The sequence below is a fragment of the Orcinus orca genome, chromosome 4 (genome assembly GCF_937001465.1).
Source record: "Orcinus orca chromosome 4, mOrcOrc1.1, whole genome shotgun sequence".
In the NCBI taxonomy this organism is placed as follows: domain Eukaryota; kingdom Metazoa; phylum Chordata; class Mammalia; order Artiodactyla; family Delphinidae; genus Orcinus; species Orcinus orca.
This window is the reverse complement of record NC_064562.1, coordinates 136,822,820-136,839,052: the sequence shown is the minus strand read 5'-3', so window position 1 is coordinate 136,839,052 and position 16,233 is coordinate 136,822,820. Positions and strand designations below refer to the sequence as shown.

The following is a 16,233-nucleotide window of genomic DNA, read 5'->3' as shown; positions in this document are numbered from 1 at the left end:
AGAAATTACTATCCTAATTTTTAAAAAATACATCTGCTTTACAAGAATTTATGGGACATTTATAAAATTCTGACCATAAATCAAACCAAAAAGAAATAGAAATAGCACAGAATACATAATCTGACTGTGACCTCCAGTGATATTAAACTATAAATAAAGAGGAGGAAAAGGAGAAAAAGAAAAGAAGGACAGGAAGAAGAAAAAAATTAGATCTCATAGAAATTAAGAAATTTACTTTGAATCAACACTTGGGTCAAAGAAAAAAACAAAACTAAAATTTCGAAATATCTACAAAATAATAATGAAATACATTACATACTAAAACATATGTAACAACCTAAAACTCTTAGGGTTTAAACCACAGTCATAAACACATTGTTAAATAAGAAAGAATGAAAATAAATTGAGCGTTCAAGTCAATACACTAGAAAAAGAACAACAAAATAAAATTAAGGAAGTGTAAAAAGGATGAAAAAAGTGAATTAGGGAAATTAAATTGGTTAATTTTACAATACTAAAAAATAAGAGTACTAGTGATAAATAAATCTAATAACTGATTCCTTGAAATAATTAATGAAATAACAAACCATTAGCTGGCCTAACCCAGAAAAAAAGAAAGTTAACAAAATTAGAAAGAAGAAGAAATAGCCACAAATATGGAGAAATTTGAAACAATCATAAGAGACACTCAGACGAACGAATATGTGTTTATTCATACTTTTGGAGTTGGTCTAAGACACTTCTCATATACTGCATTTCTTTTTGGTGTTCCTATTATCAATGTCAAAAAATGTCATAGCAAGGCAAAAGAATTTTTACACTATTAAATCAAGAAAAACTTCAAGGTTGTTTAAATAAAACTTTTGTGGATTTTTGGTTTCTGCTGTTGTCAGCGGCAATTTTTTTTTCTCAGAGCATCTCTCCCTGACTGGACTGATTACTTCATGGTCATAACAATGATTGGGTTACATTTCTTAAGTGATTTTATCCTAAATATAGAATTCTCTGATGGGGCTAAATCTTAGCATCAGCAGGAAATGATATGCTAAGTATATTCTCAGCCTCCAACCATCCCCAAAACTACCGGTCAAATAAATTCCACCAATTTACTCTAATTAAAGCTAAAAAGTGTCGTGTGTGCTTTAAACGTCAGTCAATTTTGAGGTAATTATACCTGAAAGCAGGAATCCATCAGGGTCTCTTTTTTTAGAATTAAATTCAGATGGGAAGTAAAGGAGTCAAGGGATGTTTGCACATAATTAGTTCCATTCCTATCTTCCTCGGCTGTTTATTGACAGTACAAGAATTGGTGCATTTTTGGAAAGATATATAAAGGGTTTTTTTTCTCATCTCCATTCCATTTCCTTCAACTGGGTCAATTTCATCGTGAATTTATATGAAACTGAGATTTCAATTTGAAGGGGAAAATGCAACCTAAAATATGGGAATAAACCCTTACACTTGTAGAATGCTTTACAGTTCTCAAAGTGCTTTCAGAGACACCATCTCATTCCATTCTCACAATAGCTCTTAAGGTAACATCATCTTTATTTCAGATAAAGAGGATCAGAATATGCCACCCCAAAACAGCCCACTTTGGCATAAGGATTATTTTGTGCTGAACACAATTAAGAAACAACAGACAAGGAGGAACCTCTCTGCCCTCCCCCTTATTTCCTAACAGCAGAGCATCAATTTGTCTTTGCGAAGTTGTCCTCCTTCCCCTCTCCCGTGCCAGGAAGCGGAGAATTTCTCAGTCACTGAAGATGGCACCCTTGAGTCTGCATAACAAGCCTTATTAAAATAACTCTTATCTTCCATTAGTTTCCCCCATATATTTACCTTCTTACAATTTACCGCCCCCTAGAAGCCCAAATCCCTTTTCCTTTGTCATTACTTTCCACAATTTACTGCCCTTTGTTAAATGATGTTTAATCTCCCAAGCCTAACCACTTCTATGGGTTTTCACTTCTTTTCTGTGAAGCTCCCATGTGCATGCAAAATAGACCTTTTCTCCGGTTAACCTGTCTTCTGTCAGTTTAATTCACAGGTCCCATTCACTAAACTTAAAAGGGTAGAGGAAAGGATTTTTTTCCTCTTCTACAAGATCAAAACACTTGCCACAAGATTGTACCTCAAGCAAACTTACTGTGTGCACAGTTACTTCCCCCTCACACACCTACAGCAGACATTACTAATTCATCAAGTTGCTCTTTTCTGCTGAGGCCAAACATTCCCAGAATCCTCAACAGTTTCCATGAAACCCCTTTGCTATGCCTGCATTACGATCCCTAATAATGTTCACAGTGTATTGAACATGACACGTTTTCTTCCTTGCTACAGGGAGAGCCCTCTTTGACAACAGAAAATCATCTCTGAATCTCCTTCCTTGAGAATCTTTATCCATATCACTTTGTTCTAAAGAATTTTCTGAAATTAAAAAGACATAATATTTCCTACAAACTTGGTGAGACTCCTAGAGTCTCTCACCCAGAATCTGTAATGCACCCTTTTCCACAGAACTGGCATGATGCTAATTCTTGGGCTCTTTCTCTTTGAAGAAACATCCTTTTTCCTGGTTGACCATTCTCAGTGTTAGCCAGGGGCCGTTCTCTTGACTTCTGGGGAAAGCTAATGTGGTCTGGCAAAGACTCTTCATAGAGCGATTGTCCCTTGAGAACTTATCAATTTACACATGTCCCGAGGTTTGCCAGTACAACAATCTCAATTTCTTCCTCTCGGTTGTCACACCAATTTCCTCAGCACAGAAAAGCTTAAGAATTGAGGGGAAAAAAAGTGAATCAGACCTCAAAACTACTGACAGAGTCTCTTACTGTAAAATTGTTTTATCTTTAAATGAGGTACATCAAAAGGTGAAATAAAATTCATATAACCTTTCCAATCATTTCTACTTTTTGATATGTTCTGATCGGCCACCAGAAAAGAACTTTTATCCAATGAGTGCAGATAAAGTCAGCTGTTCTCATTACTGAAGTTTCTTCGGCATCAAGATTACACGGACTAAAAACAAAATTTGAGAAAATGAAGCAGTTTATTATTTCTCTATTTTTTAATTGATCAGCATGTTCCAGAGATTATACATTGAATTTGTTGCAGATTCCAGAAAAGGGTTGTATTTTCAGTGTTACTGAACTGGAGTGAGAAAATGATATAGTAAAAGAGAGAACAAATCACCACTCTCCTTCTTTTTAGAAGTATCTGTCTGGGGCTTAGGACTCTCTCTACACCGTGATATAAGCAAGTTTGTGATGAAACATTAATGGCCAATAATACCCCTCTACCACATAAAATACATGTATTTGAATATGTCCGAAGGAAAAAAAATGTGAGTTTTCAAACACTAAAGAAAAAAGATAATGTTGCACAATAGGTTCTTTCACCACCCCTAGAATCTTACCCTATGTGTAGGTCTATCGCTCCTAAAATTAGAGCCTCACTAGCAGCCAGAGTGTTGAAAATAATCACATCCATGAACCACAGTTTTGTTTAGACTTCTATTATGAAGGACAACTGGAGTCAAAAACAAAGATAAAAACAAGCAGTTATACTAGGACTACAGGTCCACCCATCTCCTGAATGGCCTGAAACAATGAGAGTTTAATTTCATCTGTGATCACCAGGAAAACTGGATGTTCAGGCTTGAAAGTAGAAACAGGAAAAATGGATCCAATAAAATTAATCTTACCTTATCTTGGGTTGGGTCAATCCCGTGATGCTTGAGAAAAAAGTTAATAGACATACCCTTGTTTCTACAAACATTTGCTCATTTCAAAATCAACCATAAGAAAGAGTCGTGGCTTAGCTTAGAATGTTTGTCACCTGACATCTCAAAATTTTTAAAACATGCTGTAGGACCAGCTGGATGTCTCCAAAAGAGAGCTTGAATACTCAGAAGTACTCAGGAGTTTGATTTTAATTTCATAATTTGGGCGGGATATAGAGTAATACAAAAGGGAAAGGTACATAATAATTGCAAAGGTATCAATTCCTGCAGATACTTTAAAAACTTTAGGTACAGCTAAAGGTACACCTGCAGAATCGAAAGAGAATCTGTTTTGATCTTCATTACTATACATTATCAGTTTTCTCCTTTAAAAACTGGTCTTTTTCTGATGGGTGAGTTGATACCGAGTTGTGGGCCACAGGTGCTCAGCCTTCCTTCTCAACTTCAACACTAACTCTACCATAAATTGCATAATAGAGGTGCAAGATGTTTGTTATTGATAACGATGTGGGTGATCCCAATAATTTAGATCAGGGTTCAGGAAACTATGGCTCCAAATCTAGCCCATGGCCTATTTTTCTAAATAAAATTTTATTGGAACACAGCACACCTATTCACTCACATATCATTTATGGCTGCTTTCATGCTACAAAGGCAGAGCTGAGTAGTTGGGACAGAAATCTCATGACCCACAAGGCATAACAACATACTTACTATCTGGCCCTTTAGCAGAAAAAGTCCTACAACTCTCAACCTAAAAGATCCCTTAGGAGTCATTAAATAAGTGGTAATTGTCACAAAGTGTTTTCATGTACGACAAGTCACAACATAAAAGTGTTCTTTAGAATTTGGTGTCTTGTAAGTCCGTCAGTCTCACCTTCAACCTCCCCCTGTGTCCAAGGCCCTGATCTCCTTGTTTGCCTCCCCTCCCTATCTGGGGTTAGTCACAGAAGAACAGGACATAGGGCGCCATAGATTTTTCTTCCTTAGTAACCACAATGTAATGAATATTGAGGGAAAGGCAATGCTAAAAAGGTTCTTAAAATGCATTAGAAGTAAACAGCAGGGATTGTAAGTAAACTTTTATTCTCATTTTAGATGGGATGCTTGACATAACCCATTAAGCATCCCTCTGTGACATACCTAAAGGCTGTTGCTTTGAAAACTGAACTAGTAAAATCCAGGATGAAATATGATATACAGTTCAGCCTATGATCAGAAAGGCTTGCACTTCTGCCTTAACTAACCTGTCCCAGTCAAATGAATGATAGCTGATAGCAGAACCAGAATAACACAAAACAAACAAAAATATATTGCTTAGAATATCAAAGTCAAACGCAACACAAAGCCAAGGATAATGTACATTCTCTCGCAAGAAATCTTATCCCTGAGGTGTAGTAACTTTCCACATGATATTCTGGAATTCAAGAAAAATCTAAATATTGATTTTATGGGGTGAATAGAAGGTTTTCTTCTTTCCTCTGCAGTTGTTCCGTTTGACATTCAAAAAACTCTCGTCCTTCTCTCAGAAGAGTTGGAAAATATCAGAATTTTGAACCGGAAGAATCTTCGTCCAACCCTCTGAATTTGTCTGATGAAATTAAGGCCCAAACCACACAACTAGCTAGACATGGAAAGTGAACTAAAATTCGGATCTCCTGTCTTTAGTCAAAAACTCTTTTCTCTACATCACATTAGTTTAATTTATCTTCGCCTCTTGGATGGGGCAGTAGGCAAGTTACTTGGTGAAGAAAGTCTAAGAGGAAGCGTTGTTACATAACGCTTCCTCTGCGGTGACGTAAGTTAAATTCTGGGCCCCCAAGCAAAACTTTTAGAAAAGGTCCCATCACTCTTGATTAACTGCAAAATAAGTGAAGAGTAAACAGCTGTGTAATGAAAAGTCCTCCCCACACGGCTGACCTCACTAAGATGCAGACACCCGTTCAGGCAGTAGTTACCACCATCTGCCTTTGGAAAAAACTTTCAGTTCTTTTTCTGGTTACTGTCACGGCCCCTCCTGTTCTCTAGAGTGCACGGTAAAGACTAGATGCCTTCTGTATAATGACTGTGGTCAACTATAAATATAAGGAAAATGAACACGCGCCATCTTGATGTCAAGCTAATTTTAGCTTAACTGTTTCATTTTAAGGATGCCCAACCTAGACTGGGCACATCATGGCTCAGCCAAAGAAGTTTTAAAAATGGAAATTACAAAACCACAGCGTGGAACCAAAATTGTTCAGATGGTAGTAACAGTGATTGAGATGCTCTTAGCAATGTTGCCAAGAGGAGGCCTCTCGGTGCACAGCGGTGGGCTCTTAAACCACATGGATAAATAGATTCGGTCATCGCTCTGAGGTGAACAATAGATCCTGTGTTGTGGCCTTGGCTTTGTTGTAATGAATGTAAATAGTTTCTCACCATTCAGATGTGTTCTAGAGCACGTGCCGCGGGCAGGTGTGATCAAGGTTTCTTACCACGTCGTACGTACTGTCTTCTCAATATTTCACCTTAGCTTTAAGCGTCAGCAGCGTCTGACTACTGTTTTCAATCCACAGAACAGCTACAGAATATGTCTGAAGATTCCAGCCTGTTATTTTTCTTCAAATCTGGGTTTCAATCTTGGTTAATGTTTACCCAGAAATATGTAATTGCGGACTTCCTCCTCATAAACCCTTCCAGAGCGCTGGCTGCCCGCGTGCATACTATTATTATCTCTTTGCCTGGGGGCTAACGTAGGGTGTGTCCACATAGTCACAGGATGGATAACCTGCTCTCTGCCAGGAAGCCTGTATGGTTAGCAGCTGCAGCTAAGAGAAAACACAGCTTGCATGTTTCCAATAATATTTGTTTTTCTTCTCCTTTGGATAAACAAAATGGAACTGGTTTCTTTATTAAAAACTCACACTTGCCTTTCCCTATATTTTTTGGATCACTCCTCATTTACTCTGTTTCCATCAGTCACTGTGATTTGGATGTACTTGACCTACTCCCTCTCCCTCATTCAACCAGTCTTCCTGGGGAACTTTTTTTCCCTATCCATCACATGTAGCTTCCTCAGCAAGGCCCTCCCGGCTTACAAGCTCCCATCCTCAAAGACGAGCACACACACAGACACTATTAGAGTTTATTGCAATCTTCTGTGTGCTACCCGAGCACTCTTACACCTCTACTTAAAAAATCCTGCTCTAACTTGTATTTAACTGTGTCCATCCAATCTCCTTCAGCCAGACTGATCTTACTGATCTCTTCATTCTCGGTGTTTAGCAGTTATCTCAGTCCTAGGATGAACCTAAATAATTTTTCAGTTTTGAATTTAGGTACAACTGACCTATGTAAACTTCACCCTTTTTAGTATATGGTTCTATCATGCAGTTTTGGTAAATGCATACAGTCATGTAACCACCACAATCAAGGTATAGAGAAACTCCATTGCCCCCAAAACTTTCCTGTTCCCCGTGTAGTCAACTCCTCCCCTCATTCCCAGCCCCTGGAAACCACTTTTCTGTTTCTATACGGTTTCTGCAGGCCCACAAATGAAACAACACAGTTGCAGCCTTTTGAGTATGGCTTCTCTCACTTAGCATAACGCGTCTGAGATTCTTCCACGTTATTACTGTGGCCGTTCATTCCTCTTGATTACTGAGGAGTATTCCATTGATGAATATACCACAGTGTTTTTACCCATTCACCAGCTGAGGGACATTGGGTTGCTTCTAGTTTGGGGCAGTTGTATGTAAATACAGCAGCTACAAGCATGCACATTACGGTTTTCGTGTGAACATAGTTTTTATTTTATATCACTTGGATAAATAATTAGAAATAGGATTGCTGGGTCGTACGGGAAGCGTCTGTTTTACTCTATAAGAAACGTCCTGGCTATTTGTCAAAGTGACTATTTCTTTTCACAATCTCAACAGCTATATATGAATTCTAGTTTCTCCACATCCTCCCCAACACTTGATATTGTCTCTTTCTTTCTCTTTTCACCATCTTAACAGGTGTGTGGTGGCATCTCATTGTGGTTTAAATTTGCATTCCCCTAGAGACTAATAATGTTGAACATCTTCTCATGGGTTTATGTGATAGCCATACATCTTTGGTGAAATGTCTATTGAAATACTGTTCATTTTTGGAGGGTTGTTTGTTTTCTTATTATTGGGTTTTGAGAATTCTTTTTATAGTCTGGATATTAGTCTTTTATCAGATATGTGAATTGCAAATATTTTCCCTCAAACTGTTTAGTAAATATTTTTAAATAAATTGAAATCTCATATGGAAAAAAATAGTTCTTTTGAAAAGGGCTTATGAGATTTAAACCTACAAAAGATGCAGCTCTGTACCTTCACCTCCTCAGGTGAGTCAACAAGACGCTTAGAATATTGTAATAGAAAAGTTGGTAGTGGCCAATCTAAATTAATAAGTCTGATTGGAAATTATTTAACTGCAGCACACAGGGAGATTTTATCTAAGGGTTATGGACATCCCCCAAATCACTAAAAAAATGATTTATCATTTAAGGACTTTTTTTCTTTGAAAGAAAGTCATAATAGAAAATATACATTATGCACATTTTTCTGAGCAATTAGATATTAGTTTTTCAAATAATTTCTACCATAGAAATCAATTCTTAGAATAGGTATATACCTATATCAGACAAGTCTGATGGGTAAACCGCTCAGTATTGAAAGCTTCCTCCTCACTCCCATTGAAATCAGCCTGTTGAAAAGTATATTAAAGGATGATGCAGTCAACTTTTGTGCATAGACACGTATAGGCTATTCTTTACTTTGAGGGCCATGGACTTAATGTTCCTAAGAGGATCTTCAGTCCTATAATAAAATATTCCATTGTCATTCCTTGCTTGAAGGGAAAATTTTACAGGAATGGGAGGAAGTTTTATTACTATTTCTGGAAATGAGGTATTCTAACATCAAGTGAATACCTACTGGATGAAAGGACCCACATGTGCCACAAAATGCTGCATTTTTCAGGCATATTTATTCCCAACCAATCACTAAGCATATACTATTTGTTCCATATTATGGACATCACAGAAGAACTACTAGATATAGTAGCTACCTTCAGTGGGAATTCCTCCTAGTGAAGGAGACAAGAAAATAACACAAAATATTAGCAACAACACCAGACAGTGTTGATTATTAGGTAAAGACCAAAGATAAAGAGAACAAGGGGAGTCCGCTGAGTGGAAGGAGAGGAAGCTATCCATACAGACTAGATATTTCTCTACTAACGATTCAAAAGGGCCACCCAATACTATTCTACTTGCGACAGTTCATTGGGACAATGAGGTTCAGGTCTAATGATATGAAGTCAACTCTTAAATCTTAGGTTTTCACCACTCATTCCGGCTGTAACTAATGTAGAGGTTCAGAAGAGGAATAAAACCAAAAGCTAGAGGCATCAGAGAAAATTCCATAGAGGAAATGGGATAAAAGCTGAACCCTGAAGCATGGATAGATTCTGCTTAACAGAAGAGAAACAGGAGAGCAGTATGAAGGGACCAAAAGAACCAAAAGGGCAGCTGTGGAATTTGTCATTCTTGGGTCTCCCAGCATCTAATGTCCCTGATTATCATAGAAGGTAAAAGTGCCAGGTGTTTGCTTTCTGAGTCTCCCCGACTAGCACATCATGGCATAGGCTCTGCCAATTGAATCACCTGCCCCAGACTTGGAATCGCCATCTAGTGCTGTGTCGGGAGGAAGTAGGTAGCATGCAGCATGCACGTGGACCGTGTGTGGCTGGATCCTCATCCCAGAGGCAGCCAGAGCAGGGGCTCAAATAACAGGACCCATGTCAGTGAGGCCAGTGGTGTGGTTAGCGGCAAAGAAGTGTCTTTAGTGGGTCCAGCCCACAGTATGATTTGGGGCATTGCTCCTGGATACGAGGCCTCCAAGCCTAGGACTTTTCTGGAAGTCTGTGAGCCATTCAGTATCTTTTTAAGAATTTTCTTTTCTACTTCAATCAGCTAAGATCACTTTTTGATACTTAAGAGTAGTCATGGGCATTATATTCTAAGAAGCTCTTTATCAATTTTCATGTCCCCGTGTAAAGCATCCATTAGGAGTCCACCTTCATTTTTCTTAGCAGGCAGCGTAGCACAGGAGTCAAAGGCATGTCTCTGGAGTCTTGTGGCCCTGGGCCTAAACCCCAGCAACATGTGAAAACAAGTCTGTGGGAAATTCTGGGACCCTCAGCAAGCTGTATGACCACATCATATACTTTCACACCTTCCTCACTCGTTCCCAGTAAATATGTGTTTGTTGAATATGCATTCAAGAGTCCAAGATCCTTTCCATTCATAACTTTCATTAGAAACAATATAGATTTTCTGCCCATGCATAACAGAATTAAAAGATAATAAGATCAAACTCAGTGACCCTTGGTATAACCCACCCTTCTAAGCTCATTAAAACATGGCCCAAGGGGCTTCCCTGGTGGCTCAGTGGTTGAGAGTCCGCCTGCTGATGCAGGGAACACGGGTTCGTGCCCCGGTCTGGGAGGATCCTGCATGCCGCGGAGCGGCTGGGCCCGTGAGCCATGGCCGCTGGGCCTGCGCGTCCGGAGCCTGTGCTCCGCAACGGGAGAGGCCACAACAGTGAGAGGCCCGCGTACCGCAAAAAAAAAAAAAAAACATGGCCCACATTTAGCCCGCATTAGCACATTGCATTTCTTCTAGTGGTATTTAACTTCTTGTTTGCTATTTAACTTCTCACCAATTCCCTCACAAATAAGCTTGTTTCCTGGAAGACAAAGACTGTCTGTATCTTTGGATTTTACCGCTATACCCAACACAGGGCTGGGCATGTAGAAGTTACTCAATACCTATTTCCTGAATGAAATAAAGTCTGTGGAAGTACCTCGGAACAACCATTTTATTGTTTCTCACGATTTTGTGGGTCTGTGATTTGGACAAGGCTCAGCTGGGTGATTCTTCTGTTGCATGTGTATCGATGTAGGTAATTCTTTGGTGTCCAAATAGCAGCTGGGCTTGTCTGCTTAACTTCCATGTCTTGCATCTTGGCAGGGACAGCTGGAAGGCTGAACTCAGCAGTAACTGTCAACCAGAACACTTAGGAGAAGCCTCTCCAGGATGATAGCTGCAGAGTGGTCACCTCTTGCTTGGCAGTTCAGGGTTCCAGAGCAAGTATTGCAGTCAACAAAGCCAAAACTGCCTGTTCTTACAACACCTAGCCTTGGAAGTCTCACAGCATCACTTCTTTCACACTCTGTTTTTCAAAGCAGTCTTACGTCTGTCCAGATCCAAAGAGAGAGGACGAGACCCCTCCTCTCAATGAATTTGCAGCCATGTTTTAAAACTGTCACAGTCCTCCCTCTGGCCACAAATGCCAACATACCTCCCACATTAAAAACAGACTCAACTCCCTCCCCAAACCCTCCATTATGGCACCAGATGCTGGCCTAGGCTCAGGATAGAAGTCCAGGATCTCACCATCAAAATCAAGTACTTATCAGGAGTTTCCTATAGGCGCCTCATTGATAAATCTTAAATCTTGTTTCTATGAACTCAGTTGAAAGTCAGGGATTAATCTGAAAAGTAAACTGAGAATTATATTTTGCGTAAAAAGATGGAAGAGACTAGAAAGAAGCATTTCAAGGAATGCTTTCAATTTACTTCAAATAATATATCAAATATTACCAACAATAAAACTCAAGGAGCTAAGGTCTCCCCTGGGCCTGGCCATAAATGAGGCACTTAGAAAAGCACAGTGAATCTGCAGCCACTAGGGGATCATTTGATGTTCCATTTAAGGCACATTCCTAAGCATCTTTCTTATTCCCAGGAACGTTGCTCATCAACTAACATTTATTCAGTGCTTAAAGGTTCTGACCTGTCGTTGGAAGTGCTATGGGGGTTCATTCAAATATGTTTAATCCAAACATGTCTACATTCTCTCCTTCACTCAGTGCCAAGGACCATGAACAAGTGACTCATAATGCAATTCTCACACTGCCCGTAGAAGCTGAAGTAGAAAACAAAGAGGTCTGGGGGATTTTTAACATTATTTTGATTAAAATGATGAACAGCGCACATCCACAAACAAATGCATTAAATTGCAAATTAATGGGTCATCAAGGACTGCTGAGGCAGGAGAAAAAAATGGCGGGAAATAGACCTGGGCCCCAGAAGCATGGATTTAGTGTCTGATTTCTGCCACCTTTATACTCTGAGCAAGGCTTTTCCCCTCTTTATGCCTCAGTTTCTATAAAATGAAGACTCTAGAAAAAAAAATGAAGACCCTAGGAGTTACTTTACCAAACCCTTCTAAAGATCAAATGAGGTAAAAAGGGGAATAAATGTTAAAAACTGTGAAGTGCTGAAATAAAGTGTCATTAGGGTTTTTTTTTTTAATTGGAGTATAGTTGATTAACAATGTTGTATTCGTTTCAGGTGTGCAGCAAAGTGATTCAGTTATACATATACATGTATCTATTCTTTTTCAAATTCTTTCCCCAATTAAGTTATTACAGAATATTGAGCAGAGTTCCCTGTGCTATACAGTAGGTCCTTGCTGGTTATCTATGCTACCTATAGCAGAGTGTACATTAGGTTTTGATTGACTTTAATAATCAACTTTCACTTAAATCTCCACACAGGTATGTAAATTTGTGGTGGCAACCTCTCCTCCCAGCGACCTAATACACATGGATATTTATTGAACACATTTATTCCTCATTTAACCTTGGACTTAATATCAGTCCTCCATTCTTTCTATTAATAGGCACACAGATCCATTTGGTGACGTATGTCACAGTGTGTTACAAGTGCATTAAGTGTAATGTGGCAGAATGAGGGCAATCTGTCTCCGTGTGCTTCCTGTCATCACTTCCCCCCAATTCAAACCTCATCACCTCTCCTCTAGATCACTGGCCTCTTCAGGAGTTTTCCAACATGTGTTTCATCAGATTAAAATTGATCCACATTGCCAAAAATTAAGTGCCTATTCCTTATTCTGGCACTCCAAGCCTTCCAAATATGTCCCCCCAAATACCTTTCCAGTATTCTTTCTCAGAAACCCCCTAGAGAACACCTATACTCTAGTTAAACAAATCACCTGGCTTTTCCTAGGACACGCTCTGCCTCATTTTCTTGCCTGCGCTATTTGCTCCACTTGAAAACCTCTACACCCACCTCCTGTTAAAATCTGACCAATACTTTAAGGCAACTTACAGACTTGGGAAAAATAAAATGAAGCCACATCAATAATGATAATACTCATACAGAAAGTCACAGGAACTAATCTGGTGTGCCAGGCAAGACCACAACTTACAGACAGCTATAGAACTGGGAAGATAATGTCAGTGTGTTACAGCTGAAGTTTGCATGGTTCCTGCCATAAGAATTTTGGAAAAGTTCCTCACCCCTGGGACTTTACTGTACTGAACAAGTAGACGGTACCCAAAAATCTGTCAACTATGACAATAACTGGCTGTCTTTTATGTACAGTTCTCATCACATAAGCCCAACCTAAATGGTGCCAAAACAATCCATCATTTTGTTTTATTTGGTATTTTAATGCAAAACAGGTCTCCCAAAAATCTATCCAAAAGTTGTATTTTCCAGACCTTTGACAAAGAAACTTCTTGGTTGTTTTGTTTTGTTTTTATGTCTTCTGAAACCTTGGTAAAGCGATTGCAAGCACATATTATCTTGCATTTTTTATCTTCACAGAGGCTTTAAAATTTTTTTTAACTTCTTAGCTTTATAAAGTTTGAGCAAAGGATCCACACACAAGTAAAAGTGAACTTAGATCAGATTTGCAACCACCTATGACTCGCAGAGAAATTGCCGTCTACTGCCCAAGACAGATTTATTTCAAAAAGGTTTCATTGGCTCCAACCATTTAAGAGTATGCTAACAATTGGAGAAAATGTCTGCAAATCACACATCTCATAAAGGGATAGTACACAGAACATATTTTTTTTTAAAAAAAAAAACCTCTTAAAACTCAAAAATATAAGAAACAAACAAATAAATAATAAAAGTATGCTAGCACTGAGTGGTGAACTCAACGCATAAAGTACTACAAGCCCATAAAAGTAACCCTCAAACAAAGGCTACATGACAAAAGGCCATCCTCTGATGTAAACTAACCAGAATCCGCAGAAGATGGTTGGAATTAGTGATCCGCTGCTGAGCCACTCAGCTGCTGAGGCGGCACAGGGAGTCCCAGCAAGGACTACTATAATTTTTAAGCCTGTAAAATTGGCCAGCAATGACAGTATAACGATCACAGCCCTTCTCAGAAAAATAAATGAGCTCTTCTTTTCCTCTCATGGTAGCTTTTATATTACATACAAAATATTGACAAGCACCGATTCGCAAGATGACTTCCCCAAGGCAACCCAACCTACAATGTGCTTTGGAGATAATTTGCCACCAACAAAGGGATCTCACGCTGCATCATCAAGGAAAGGCCCCCCTAATATGAAATCAATTACCCAGTGCGTCCTGAGGGCCTATTATGTGCGATGCCTTACAAAGAAGATTAAGACAAGACAGGCAAAGAGGTCAACCTTTACTCAGCACGTGGTACTAGGTATTCAGCCCAAAGTGCTTTCATAGCTACATCACTCAATCTCCATGAAACCCTGGAGTTAGGTATTATTGCTCATATTTTTACAGGTTAAAGAATTGAGGCTCAGAGTAATTAAACAACTCTCCCAGGTCACAGACACATAAATTGTGGTCAAAAGTATCCACAGTTTGAACCCAGGCCTCTCTTCCTTAAAACGCATGCCTCTTCCAGTGCACACCTGCTTTCCTGAAGTACAGCTCTTGCCCTCAAGGAATTTACCTTCTGGTAAATCTGAAATCTTTGAGACTCACAACATGTAAAGCGTGTTGGAATGAAACAGTTTGGTGGTCAAATGATATAAGCAGAGGAGTACCTTAAATATAAAAGGGGGAGAAAATAAAGAAATTTAGTGGTGTTTTGCTGACACTGTGGGTGACAGAAAGGGTCTTCTCAAACTCGCTCTAATTAAAATAGATTGTCTACTTGACAAGTATTTCTATTTAGTGGAGAAAACTGATTCCAGAGAATAGCAGCGCTGGAAGAAAATATACTTTTAAAACCATCCAACAAAACTTCAACTATATTTACTATATTTCTAAGTCAGATTCTCAAACAGGAATGCATTGGTCAGCTGACCCAAACATCCAATTCATCAAGAAGTTAGATATTGCATTATAAATTCATAAACTGACCATTTAAAAAGTAACACCTAGTCTCAAAAATTATATAAGTAAGACTTGGGCTTCCCTGGTGGCGCCGTGGTTGAGAGTCCGCCTGCCGATGCAGGGGACGCGGGTTCGTGCCCCGGTCCAGGAGGATCCCACATGCCGCGGAGCGGCTGGGCCCGTGAGCCATGGCCGCTGAGCCTGCGCGTCCGGAGCCTGTGCTCCGCAACGGGAGAGGCCACAACAGTGAGAGGCCCGCGTACCACAAAAAAAAAAAAATATATATATATATATATATATATATGTAAGACTCATATGCCCCTGCCCTATTATCTCTGGAAAAAATAATAAAATCAAATATCCAAATCTGCTCAGTAGTGACCCCCACCAAGGCTCAGGAGTCTAAGCTCCACCAGGCAGAGTACCAGCCTCAATTTTCTTGCTTCCTTCAGCACTGTCAAGGTACTCCGTGGAATCTAAATCTTCTCCTAGTTGCAGGGAAACATTCATGCACAAAGGAACAAAATCATCTCCCAGTTAACATGCTAAGAACCTTAAGGAATGGGTATGCCATACATAACACTCTCAGTGAGGGAACAGACACTTAGAAGATTATATATAGGGTTGTGGTTTAAATCAGGATATTATAATTTTCTTTTCCAGTAGAGTGCATTTCCTCACCCATTTGTAACAATTTTGACTTGACTGTACTCCCTCTTAATTTCACACTCATAAGAGCTTGGATCCAAGGATGGCTGCTGAACATGGCTTTAAATTAGAGAGGTTGAACAGTATGAAATAGCCAATAACCATTTTTACATACAAAAAAAAAAAGCAGTATCATATGTACAAACGAATAGAATGAAAAATCCCAAGGGTTTCCAGTGTGCTAAAGTGTCTTTAAGTAGAATCTTTTCTTTCTCTGGAGGATTTCAATGTTTCCCTGAAAGGCATCTCTAGGTTTCTTCCAACCCTCATAGCTATTTGTCAAAAGTCAATCCTCTAACTGCCTTGGGAGGTTTTGTTTCAGAGAAATTATACAGCAGAAAAATCCAGGCTTCTTTCAGAGGATAATTCCGAAACCATAGGAAATAATCCGATAAAAATATAGGACCTTTTAACGTGTGAAGGCAGTAGAAATGCTTTCCAAAGTGTAAACAGTTTAAGACTCTGTAATACCTGGTTCTTCCACCTCAGCAAAGGAGTTTGTTCCATCTCTGATGAAGAAAATCTCCATCAAGACATTACAGGTGATTTAGCT

General features: G+C 39.2%; 1 long non-coding RNA gene across 1 annotated transcript in view; it reads right to left on the bottom strand.

Moving 5' to 3' along the window:
• Positions 1-16,233, bottom strand: part of LOC117199552 (uncharacterized) — a 45,728-nt gene that overhangs the window by 13,155 nt on the left and 16,340 nt on the right. Inside the window, exon 3 of the long non-coding RNA XR_007477266.1 lies at positions 2,895-3,021. This is a non-coding gene — a long non-coding RNA (uncharacterized LOC117199552). The remainder of the gene's footprint in view (positions 1-2,894; positions 3,022-16,233) is intronic.